The sequence below is a fragment of the Misgurnus anguillicaudatus genome, chromosome 5 (assembly GCF_027580225.2).
Source record: "Misgurnus anguillicaudatus chromosome 5, ASM2758022v2, whole genome shotgun sequence".
NCBI classification, from domain to species: domain Eukaryota; kingdom Metazoa; phylum Chordata; class Actinopteri; order Cypriniformes; family Cobitidae; genus Misgurnus; species Misgurnus anguillicaudatus.
Genome location: NC_073341.2, coordinates 17,265,399 through 17,278,543, shown reverse-complemented (window position 1 = coordinate 17,278,543; position 13,145 = coordinate 17,265,399).

Here is a 13,145-nt window from a genome sequence, read left to right as displayed (position 1 = left end):
TAACTACTCATGTAACAGTCTTTAAATAGGGAAAACATGGAAGCGTTTGGTGGCTTATAAATTCATCCCTGGTTGGATCCTAAGGAATGAATGGTCCTAGGCTAAATGCTAACACATTCATAACAAGCTGTGCAAAGATGAAGTGCACGCATTGAAAAAAATAAACATTTATTAATTTGTCTTAGTTGAGGTAAGAACATGAAAATTTGAAAAATATTGACACTAAATATATCATGTTATTCCAAGTTTTTAAATAATTCTAAGTGAAGACCTAATATTTAGCTTATTGTGGCCTAATCTGAAATTATCAACCTTTCCAATCTGGTGTGGCTTCTTTACCGGAACATCATAATGCTAGTCAAACCATTTCTTGGGAAAAGGGTCAGTCGGCTTCCCATCCATTAAAATTGATAAGAACAAACATAAGGCCGCTTGGGTGAGCGCTTTATGCGTCCGGAAGTGGAAGTCCTTTACAGCCAGAAGATGACAAATGGACGCAACGACGCTGCACTGGTTGACGTGGAAAATAAAGTGAGTACAGAGTAAATGTAACATTGTGTGTGTGTGTGTGTGTGTGTGTGTGTGTGTGTGTGTGTGTGTGTGTGTGTGTGTGTGTGTGTGTGTGTGTGTGTGTGTATATATGTGTGTATGTTGCGTATTTGGTTCACAAATCTGTAATTTCATGGTAATTACATTTATTTGATTAATAAGCATATTTTGGGATTATATTTAGTGCCGGGTATAGATTAATCTAGATTAATCTCATACAAAATAAAAGTAATTTTTGCATGACATAGATTAATCTAGATTAATCTCATACAAAATAAAAGTAATTTTTTGCATGACATATGAGTTTGTGCTGTGTGTAATTATTATGTATATATAAATACACATACATTCATGTATTTAAGAAACATTTACATGTGTATATATTTTTATTTATATTTTTATATATTCTATGTTATATATAAATAAAAATTATTAAAGTAATACATTTCTTAAATGTATATATGTATGTGTGTGTGTTTAAAGAGTAACTAAACCCTAAACCAACATTTTTTAGTTAATGATCTGTAAGAATGATGTAATATTAGTGCTGTTCATTGATTTTAGTAAGTTTTTTGACATTTGGATATAAAATGTTTCAATACTATAATATATGGTGTAAAAACGTCTGAGTGCTGCCCTCTTCAGGTTGAAATGTGGCTACTGCAGTTGAATTTTCCTATTGGATGTTGTAACTCGTGACTTAAGCAGGTTCAAGCTCACCACACACTTGGTACGATCTTAGTTCGTCCCCTCTATCTCCGTTGGGATCTGCCCAGTGCCCATTTTCTTGCATTTTTCAAATATTGGCAGTGGGTGGAGTCAGGCTCTGACCAGGGGTTTAGTTACGCTTTAAATATACTATTTACACACAGCACAAACTCATATATTATGCAAAAAATTACTTTTATTTTTTGTATGAGACTAATCTAGATTAATCTATGCCCAGCCTAATTATATTCTTGTAAATAGAAGATTCGCTGATTGTGTTAGCTCGTGTTGACTCGCAGGTTTATTGCCCATTTCTCAATCCGAATGCTGCAGCCTCCGGAGGTCGCATATGCAGGCTGCATATGTCATCAAGCCTGGTTTATTTAAGTTAACTGAGCATTACATTTGCAAGACAAGAATATAACAACAATTTACAATTAACTTAGAATATTTGTCACCTTTATAATTGTTTATATTCTGAAATAAGACAGTCTTGATGACGTATGCAACCTGCAAATGCGACCTCCGGAGGCTGCAGCCTTCTGATTGATTCTATAGGCTTGTTTGACTTCATGCAGCGCCGCATGAAACGACAGCCGGATGACGTCAAAGTACCGCGAGAGCAATTCGCGAAATCATACGGAGGAGTCTGCTTTTAAATCGCTCTCGCGGAACTTTGACGTCATCCGGCTGTCGGTTCTTGAAGCGCCCCATGAAGTCGAACAAAACCGGATGCCACGTCAGTCACCGCATGTAACTTACGTGTAGTTAATAGAGTGCATCAGTGTGCAAGCCGCATGCCAGGTAAGTTTTTATGTCGGTTATTAAACGTTAATAAAAAAGTAACTGTCAGTTTGAAACGAAATGGGTAAACAAACAACAATGTCTGTGATTTTTAATGTCTCCCGTTTAATTACAATTCGCAATTTGAACCTTCCTGACTGACTTCGCGCCATTTCACCGCAGTGTTTTCTGTAAATTGTTTTAAGAAACCTTGATTTTCTGGTGAATTACCCATTGTTTTATCACAGAATATCTTTAGAATTTTAGACTGTTTTTGTACATGGAAGATTTGTTTATTGTGTTGACTCGCAGGTTCAATTAAGTTGATTGGCAAAGCTTGATTTTATCATTACCAAACCGGACAAAACCGGAATGTCGTCTCTGTCACCGCCTGTAACATGTGTATGTTAGTTAACAGAGTGCGAGGCGCATGGTCCTGGTAAGTTTTTATGCCAGTTAATAAAAAATAACTGTTTATTTTAAACGGGTATAGAAACAGCTATTACTTTGTCTGTAATTTTTAATGTCTCCCTTTTAAGTACTATAGGGAATGTTAATGTACGTCACCGCAGTGTTGCATTATGGGACGTGGGCGCCATGTTTAGAGGCACCGACGACCGCTATGCCATTTAATTCTGGGCATGTTAAGCTAAAACTAGGTAAATTTGAAGAAAAACGGAAGATATCGAGAAGTTGAAAGAACAAGAGAAGGGACCCTATCGGGAGAAACTAAATGCTACTGCCAAAAAACTTTATTTGGACAAATAAACAACATAGATCCATGATTTAGCAGCCCAAGACTGGATTACGGACCTCCGCTTACATATCTGGTCAATTACCTTGTTTTTGCAGGACTTTATTTACACTTTGCAGGAGTTTAAGAGCTATAAATCCCTTCAAGCTTATAGTAAAGTGACACTTCTTCTTTTGAAGTCTTATGGTTGGCAAACCAGCTATTTACTGACAATGTGTTAATACCTACGTACCTTAATGATTCTATAAAATAATTTCTCCGTTGTATTCTGCGCGATGAATTAACACATGTTCAAAAGATGGCACTTCTGTTTTGGCCAAGTTATTAAAACAAACAAAATGCTAAATATTTAGCTAACGTTGTTATTTAAAGAGTCACAAGCAGTGGGTTTGAGCAGTTGCATTTAATAAAAAATATGTGTTACAATCGTCAAAATTGTCTAAATATTTATTTTTATAACTCATGTGTTTAGGGTGATCAGAAATGAATGAATGAATGAATCAATCAATAACTTACATTTGCAAGTTAGTTTGACAGTGTTAGCATAAAAACAAGACAATTTAAGTGGTTCTGCTTTTATTAATCACAAATTACTGAATGACTGAAAATGCAGCGAACACACTCTCGCTGATTTTTTTTTGAGAAGTAAACGTTTTTCTCCTGATTACAGCATGCAAACCACGCGATCCGGCGTCTTTTCGTCAGCTCCTGCACCGGCTTCCTTTGTTTTTTCCACGAATAAAAGCTGGAAAAACGTATTCCGTTGTTCAGTTTCCTCCCTGAACGATCGCGTGACTTGCTTGATCGAGCAGTACTGACCAAACATATCGAAGTTTATTAAAATCTCGACAGAAAATACAAAAACAACCTCCAATACATTAACTCAAATACAGCGGGTTAGGACGCGTGCCTGCAAAGATGGCGGATTACACATAATCCAACACAGCGTGACGTCAACTCCACATTCCCTATTCGGAATTTGGACCTTCCTCGCGCTATTTCACCACAGTGTTTGTTCAAATTGTTTTAAGAAACTATGATTTTATCATAGACGATTTATTTTATAGTTTTTAGACTGTTTGTTCATGGAAAATTTGTTGATTTGTGCTTTCTCGTGTTGACTTGCAGGTTCAATCAACATAATTCGAAAAAGCCCGGAGGTCGCCTCAGTCACTGCATTGTTTTTAACTATTTGTTTTAGGCGCAGAGTGCAGGTAAGTTTTTATGCCAGTTGTTAAACGTTATTACAAATTAACTTATTTGAACCGAAATGTTAATAAGTATTAATTTGCCTCTGATTTGTAATGTCTAACTTACATTAAAACTAGATTTGTTTATTGTGCTTAGTCATATTGACTTAAAAGTTCACGATACCTAAATTATTGTTTCGATATGACACCATGTCAAGAGATTCGATTCCGATACCGATGCTTTTCCTGAAAAGGGAGAATAACTTTCAAATGTCATTGCTGTGCTTTTTTAAAAACGGGAAAACATTCTAATCATATAACTCACTAATAAATGAACATATGAACAGTAGATTTATTAAACATTTAAGCAAAATATGAAATATATCAAAATATAAAAAATAAGAGCAATGGCATTCAATATAAAAAAAGAATAGTTTTAGCAGCATTATCTCAGTTTTTCTCTAGTAAGCATTAGCATAGTAAAAAAAGATAAACAAGTACTTAAACAAATGTATTGCTTTTTGTTTGTTAATGAGCTAATACATTATCATTTATATGGTAAACAGATTATAGTGCAAATGTGAAAATAAACCTCACTGAACGACATGACGGTTAATGACATGTTTTTGTGAACTTAAAGCACAACAGTATCTGGGTTCATTTACTTTTTACCACAGTAAAAGTATTTTCTTGTCAGCTAAAATCCTGTCTGAATTTCCTAAGTCTGATAACTGTGAGGCGATTGTATTAACTACAGTTAACTGTAATTAATTACAAGCAAAATAAGTGACAACACGCATATCAACAACAATTTGGTCTAGAATTAATACTTGGTGATGATTATCAATCGCTCGTCGGCGTGCCGGTCCTTCAGTGCTTTGCTAGCGGCGTTAGCACGCGGCTCTGTAGCAACGCAAATTTGGTTTACTTCACTTGTGTCCTTCGGCTTCCCATGTTTATTTGACTCGCATCCGAAAAAACCTCCACACTGCAGTACTGCTTGGCTTTCATGTACTGTTAAACCAGAGCGAACGAGATGAGGAGAGGAGGCGAGGCACTTCATTCACGTGCACTGTGTGTGTGTGCCCCGTTTAAAAGAAAAAGAGAGCGAGAACGCACAGCTGGTGTTTGCAGAGTTAAAAACAACAACGCGCAGCTCGTCTCGAAGTATCGATTCCGCGGGACAAGAGTATTGGAATCGTTTTAAATTTTCACTATCGATTTGTATCGAAATATCGATATTTTTGACAACACTACTAAGAAGTGTCACAAAATCGGACATAACCAGTTGCCACCTCAAACTCTTAACATTATCTCTTAACATTATTGACACTTGTACGCCTTATTCATGCTGCCGCCATGTTGATTCCAGAACAAGGCTGTGAGGGATAAACGTCCAGAGCGTGCGCTTTAAACCTATTGTTTTGTACCGGGATGCAGGTCATTTAGCCATCAAAACACAGAAAATGCATCATTTGACAAATTTCCACAGGACAAAGATCATCAGAAATCATGGCATCTTAAAATAAGAAGGGACACATGACCTAATTTGAGATGAGTATAGCGCATTGTGTAAATATTATTAGTTTTGGATATTAGTGTGTTGGCTAATTGCTAATTTCTACATTAGAATATTTTATGAGAACAACTAAATATATATCTCCAGTTTGTATAAAACATGAGCGTATGTCCCATGTATTTTCTCCGTTATGTTTTTTTCAAGACATGAACATTAAAGCTCCACTGTGTAGGATCTACTCCCATCTAGCGGTGAAATTCTATATGACAACTAACTGAATGTTACTTCCAAGCCCCCCCCCCCTCCCATTTGGAGTGCGTTTTAACTCTTACTGTTGCCGTGTTATGACAAGGTTAACATGGCTTCCAGTACAAAGCATAAGCAATGAAAAATAATGAACAATTTGCAATGTCCTTTTCCTGTGATCCGTCATAGCACACAGATTTATGTTAAACATGGAAAAAATCAGATTTTCATGAAATGTCCACTTTAAATTGCATACAAAAAGCAACCATAAACGTAGCTTTGACACTCCTTTTTCATTGACTCGAGAAAAAATATCCTAGGGGCTGTTACACGTGGTATTACAGGGCTCCAGACTAACTTTTTTTACTAGGAGTACAGTGGCCCCCAACTGAAAATTTTAAGGGCGCAACCAGAAAATTTAGGGGCACATACCGTAAATCAACATGCTAACCAAATATTCACATTTATACTAATAGTAGGGTAGGAAGGGGGGGTTCACCTGCACCCGAAAGGTATATTTTTTTAACCTAGTTTTTTGTAATCCTTAAGGTGTCTAGAAAAGGAATTTTGATGTTCCCCATGCAAACTATTGTCCCATGTGTGATTTTTTGTATCATCTTTTGGGGCCGTGCTTGATTTTCGGCTGTGAAAAAGGAAAACTTTAAATCAACATAGAATCTGTACAATACATTCTACAGACACAATCCACCCCATTTCCTCTTCGTCTTTGCACGAGGAATTGATAGATATGAGGATTGTCATGATTAGACGATGTATAATGCATAAAAACTCAAATAAACACAAAAAAATTTAAATAAAATTGTGACATTGGATCACTGGAACTCCTCCCCTATGGACCCTATTGATATATGTCTCCTAACTTTTGTATTTTTACAGTCTGTAAGATGTCTAATAAACAAAGTTGATGATCCACACCTGAAATAGTGTCACGTGTATGTCTTTTCTGGCTATATTGGTTGCCTCCCTGGATTTCCAAAAAAAGCAAAAAAGAACATTTACATAATGTCTTTTTCAAACTGGTATATATTTGTAATGCTTCAGGTGTCTGATAAACATATTCCACATTAAAATATTGTGCCAAGTTTTTTATTTAGATTGGAATCAATTTGAAACTTAGAGCAATAAGTGTGGTCGAAAGTTAATAACTCTGAAGGCCTTCAGAAAGTCCAGACTTAGCAAGCACAAAATACAAAAAAAGCTGTTTGGAGTAATCCAGTGCCACCCTGTATCAGTGCTGGCCCCATCTTCCCAGCTTCTCTTTTTTTGCAATTGATGCATGCTAATCATCCTCAAAAAAGAGAAGAGTGATATCGATGGTGAGTCTGAAAAACATACTTCTTTACCAAGTTTGAAGCTGCCTTAAAGACATTAAGGAAAAATAAAGTCAATACTGTTATACTATAATAGCTAATTGGCTAGTTGGTGATCATTGCTAATCATGCCCAAGTCAAAGAAACACAAGGAAGAAAATGATAGTGAGTCTGAAGAGTTTAATCCTGCTACAAAGAAATCCAAGAGAGATGATGGTGTCAAATAATAGGAATAATAATAATTAGTTTCATTTATATAGCGCTTTCCGGCAGCACTCAAAGCAATTTACATATGAAAGGGGGATTCTCCTCAACCACCACCAATGTGTAGCATCCACCTGGATGATGCGATGGCAGCCATATTGCGCCAGAACACCCATCACACACCAGCTTATTATTGGAAAGGAGACAGAGTAATATAGCCAATTAGTATGGGGGGATGATTAGTAGGCCAACGGGCAAGTTTGGCCAGGATGCAGGGGCACACTCCTACTCTTTTTCGAAAGACATCCTGGGATTTTTAATGACCAGAGAGAGTCAGGACCTTGGTTTAACGTCTCATCTGAAGGACCACACTGATGGCCATGTGAGAAGGACTATGTGAGATACCTCAGTTGGATTCAACCCAGGAAGAGACTGACAACCGGGTTGTTCTGTACTTGCTGTATGCCGCTCAACTGGGGCACAAGGTGGCTGTGGTGAGGACTGCAGACACAGACATTTTCTTCATCCTCCTACACCACGCCCAATCCGTCCCGCTGACCATCTACGTCGACATTGGGATCGAAAAGCAATGGCAGATCCTAAATGTCAGCGAACTGGCAGAATGTAAGGGGGCAGACTACTGCACAATACTCGGCCTCTACATCTTCACAGTGAAAGCTTTACAAGTACCTTTAGAGGCAAAGGGAAGGTTGGGTCTCTGAAAAAGCTGCAGAGTAATCTAAGTACCATGCAGCCTTCAAGTGAGTTTTTTCAAGGCAGATATTCTGTAGCATGTAATGGCAATAACAGTTTTTTACAGATGCTAGGACACATTTCTCAATACATAGGTCACTTTTGCAAAACTCTTCAAACAGTTCTCCTAACCAACTTTCAGCTTGGCAAAGCAGTTCATTTCACATTCAAAATCATGCTGAAAAGAATGATTGGAGAGGATGAGACGCTTACCACCAGATCCAAGGTGGATCTGTCTGGGCTCCCGCCCTGCAGAGACAACCTGGTCCCGCACATCAACTGTGTCAACCACCGTCTGGCCATCTACAAGAGAGCAGCCACACCGATATTCTGGTGTCCCAAGCCCCATGATCCTGGCCGAGGCTGGGAAAAGACTGAAGAGGGTACTCTGGAACCAGTGTGGTCTTGTGGACCTATCCTCCCCACTTCACTCACTGGCTTGCTGGAGGAAACAGTCGAGGAGATGGATGGAGATGATGAAGACGACGAGGAGCAAGAGATCGATTATGAAGACCTGGGCTGTTTCTCAATTCCAAGAACGCAAAGAACGGACTTGCGTCCTTGTGGAGATTGAACTTGCCAGGCGACCTCGGAAGAACGAACTCAGAAGGTCGCGAGAACACAGAACGCACTTATGAGAATTGAGATGTGTGCCATCTTCCTGTTGGTCACCTGACCTCCGCCATTGTTATGCCGCAATGACTTCTGGGGCGTAAAGTGATTTCAGCGCGCAAGTCTGCACTCGATACATCCTCGATATCAAGAACACATCCGAGTATTTTCATGCGTCCTCTATACTTGTGTTCTTGGGAATTGAACTTTGACAGTTAATGATGATGTAGAGCGAGAACACGAGGACGCAAGATTGCTGAAGAACGCATATTGAGAAACAGCCCTGCTGTATGATGAATAGACTTCATTGCCCTTGACCTTTTGACCTTTGATTAAAATCACTTTTTTCTATTTCAGTTTATTCTAATGTGGATTTGTTATACCCTATATATACACATATTTGACTATATGAGTGGTTTTCTCTTTTGTTTCTATAAATATAATACCAAAATAACGGTTTGAATAGTAATTCCTTATTATGGAAATGTTCAGTTGGACCAACATGTGACAATATTTTAAGTAGGGATCATCAACATTTGCTTCTTAGACATCCTAAAGACTGTAAAAATACAAAAGTTAGAAAACATATATCAATAGGGTCCATAGGGGAGAAGTTCCACTGATCCAAGGTCACAGATTTTTTTTAATTATTTGTGTTTATTTGAGTTTTAATGCACCATACATCATCTAATCATGAAAATCCTCATATCTATCAATTCCTTATGCAAAGATTAAGAGAAAATGGGGTGGATTGTGTCTGTAGGATGTATTGTTCGGATTCTATGTAGATTTAAAGTTTACATTTTTCACAGCCGAATATCAAGCACGGTCACAAAAGATGATACAAAAAAATCACACATGGGACAATAATTTGCATGGGGAACATCAAAATTCCTTTTCTAGACACCTTAAGGATTACAAAAAACTAGGTTAAAAAAATATACCTTTCGGGTGCAGGTGAACCCCCCCTTCCTACCAGACTATAAGTAATACACTGTATTACTAATAAATACTTTGATGATAGATACAGAAAGTACAATGTGCTGTTTTAAATTCAGGGTCACATCACAAAAAAAGGTCAGATTTACTGGTCGCACATGTGTGACTGGATGTAAAATTCAGTGGCACACTCTCAAATTTTGGTGGCAAAATGCCACCATTTGGTGGCAGTCTGGAGCCCTGTATTAAGATGTGTTTTTGTCGATTGGATCAAAAGTGGACGAGAGAGACACATCACGTTTACACTTGGTATTGTAAGGGGAACAAATATGACCCCATCCATCCGTTTGGCCCAACGACGGAATCCAAACGAAGGGTTATAGCGCGTTCGGTCTTTTCCGGCGCTTATAAAGACAAATTAACGTTACGCAACTTTACACCTGACTCCAAAGATATAAAACGTATTGTAATATGAATCAAATTGATATAAATATAGAATTTGGATAAACATTTGATTATTCTATTTACTCATGTTAACATTGAACTCATTCATTCGATTACCAATATCATATCAGCCCACACCGGCCGTTGTGCGGATTCTGAAACATAAAACTCAACCACACCAGAGGTCCTGACTTATATAGCCCCCGAATAATCATTACAATTACCCTCAACTTAGTTATGGTTAAATAATTAAACTTAACCACACCAGAGGTCCTGACTTATATAGCCCTCGAATAATCATTACAATTATCCCCTTAACTTAGTTAGGGTTAAATAATTAGTCTATCCGTGTAACCAGAGGAAATGGTTGAAGCAACTGCCCCATGCTGGCGTGCCCTTAATTATCATTAGAAAATATTATGCAACCCAGCCAACTATATCCAACTTAATACAGAACTCAAAACTATGATTATAGTAGAGATACTGATCAGAGGTCCTGACTTATCATCTGATAGTCCACATATAGTAAAGTAATGGCTGAACCTCTAGTTCAACGGTATAGACAATTAGCATGAATTTACACCCCGGTTATAGATTTATGGTGACAAAGGATAATACTTATTGTAACTTAGAAGAGTCAATGATACAGAGCAAATTAGAATGAATGCAAATGTAACAATTTATTAACCAGGTAGGTAGCACATAATTCAGAAGCCAATTTACATTCCAATTCAAATATGAAACAAACGAAAAACCATTGCATACCTGGTAAGGAGATGAAGATCTGGTTACAGATTCCTCAAAATAAAATAAAAAGAAACATGATGCTGTATCAAAGATACAGCATCATGGGGGTGCATTTCTAGATATCGAAAGTCCCGTCTGAGTCTTCTACATATCTCCCTAAATAACCAGAGAACAAAGCATATAGGAGTTTGGTACTGATCGGTTGTTGTAAAATCAGGGGTGTAGCCTAATATACATACAGTGGGTGATTGGTCAACATGTCTAAGTTAGGAGTTGTCTCCCAACATTAGGTAAAGTTTACTTATTTATTGTCACAGATTAACATTGAATCCTGTTGTCATATTAATAAACCCAAATGTACCACTTGCATTAAAGCACTTCATATAACACCAAACAAAACCAGTTTCACATTCTTTGTACATGTAGAATGTATTGCTTTTATAAAACATGAGGAGAGGGGGACAAGAAAGTGTGGTCGGGTGTGACTCTGTCCCACACCATGGGGTAACTGTCTTGGGGGGGTAGATGTGAATTCTTTGAGGAAGGTTTCGGGGTAGATGTGAATTCTTTGTGGAGGGTTTCAGATGATAATTCAACAAGGAATTAGGAAGCGGTTTCCTGTGGATTCAGCCATTTGTTGCTGGCTTCAGGAAATACCTTTTGTCAGGGTTTGGCACCACCATTCAGCTCTTACAGTATTTAAGTCTGTCTCTCTTTGTCCATTTTCGACCGCTTCTCTCCAGATTACTGAGGGAATGGTCTGTGGACGAGTCCCTCTTCTGTCATTTAAACATGAGCGGGAGTAATGATGGGTTTAAATGGAAGCAAACTAATATGTCAGAGTCCAATGCTTGTGTTTTAAGTAAGCATGTTACACAATGTTTTGTATGTGTATATGTAAGAGCTTTCTCTTATATTGGTGAACGCTTGTAAAATAAAACGAAAGACACGCAGATCAGCCACTTTAGTTTTATCAATGAAAGGCTAAAAATAGTGCTGTACACCATGTGTTCATTCTAGAGGTCAGAAAAGATGTAAAACATTGATCTCAGTACATCAGATTACATAAATGGGCGGAAAGATGGCTTGTGGCTGTTCAAACACATTAAATCACATGCGTGTTTACTAGGGGTGTCACGATTCTCCAAATCCTCGATTTGACTACATTTTCGATTCTAAGGTCACAAATTGATTCGATTCTCGGTTTTTACATTTTTCTTAAGACAAAAAATGATAGGCCATTATTATTTATTATTATTATTATAGTTTCACATTAACATGCACATTCCGTGCTTTTCCTCGCATGGGGGTTTGTGGGCTTCACTGCTCGAGAAAGCTTGTGAAGAGTGGATTCCTTCTTGCACCCACATGGACTTAATGCGCGCGTCTTGGACTCCTAGCATCTGAAATAAATCCAGCACGTTATAAGCAGCTGCACTTCTCTCTGTCTCACGTGCACACGCTATCGCATCTGTCCGAAGTCTAAACATAAACTAAAGTAGTAATCCTTATGTATTTGTTTAGTTTTATGCAAGCTGAAGCAAACTATCCTTTTTGTTTAAAATATAACCTGTTGCATCTTGGCGCCTCTATAACTCTCGTGCACGTGCAGAGAGCTGCGATCTGTCCGAAGTCAGATCACTAGGTAGTAATCCTGATTATGATATGCATTTGTAGCAATACATCCTTGGTGTTTAAAATATAAATCGCATTCCAGACACTGAACCAGTGTTTTTAAAGGCACCTCAGAGAGTTTTCCCCAGCTTGGGAAGCCGACCAGACGTGACATGGGGGCATCGACGATCCCATTTTTTTAATTCGAAATTCGAGGTTGTGACTTAATTTCGATCGATTTTGATTTAAAATCGAAATCGTGACACCTTTAACATGTATGTACATGTTTGTATTTTTGAGAGAATAATGTTTATGCGTGGTTTTAAAAAAAGCAACATTTTAAAGTCACTGATATAAGTTCACAAAACCCATACTAAACATGTTTTAACAAGACTTTTCTAAACAGGATCTAGTAGTCCTGAGTTTTTTCTTTAAAATGATGTGTAAATCATTCTGCCTACTCATTCACATAAAACAATAGATTGATTTAGAAATTGTAAGATACTATTTGTTTAGAGGGGCCGTATGCGAGAAGGATTAATTGACAGCTAGCAAACAAAAGACTCACATAATGAGCTGCATAATGAGCCTTTAGGCTGAAATGTGAGAGGAAACTAGGGATGTCCCGATCCGATCACGTGATCGGAAATCGGCCCCGATCACGTGGTTTCAGACTCGATCGGAATCGGACGTTACCTCCCGATCAGGACTCGGATACATATGCAGGGTTTAAAATCCATTAAGGTCTCGCT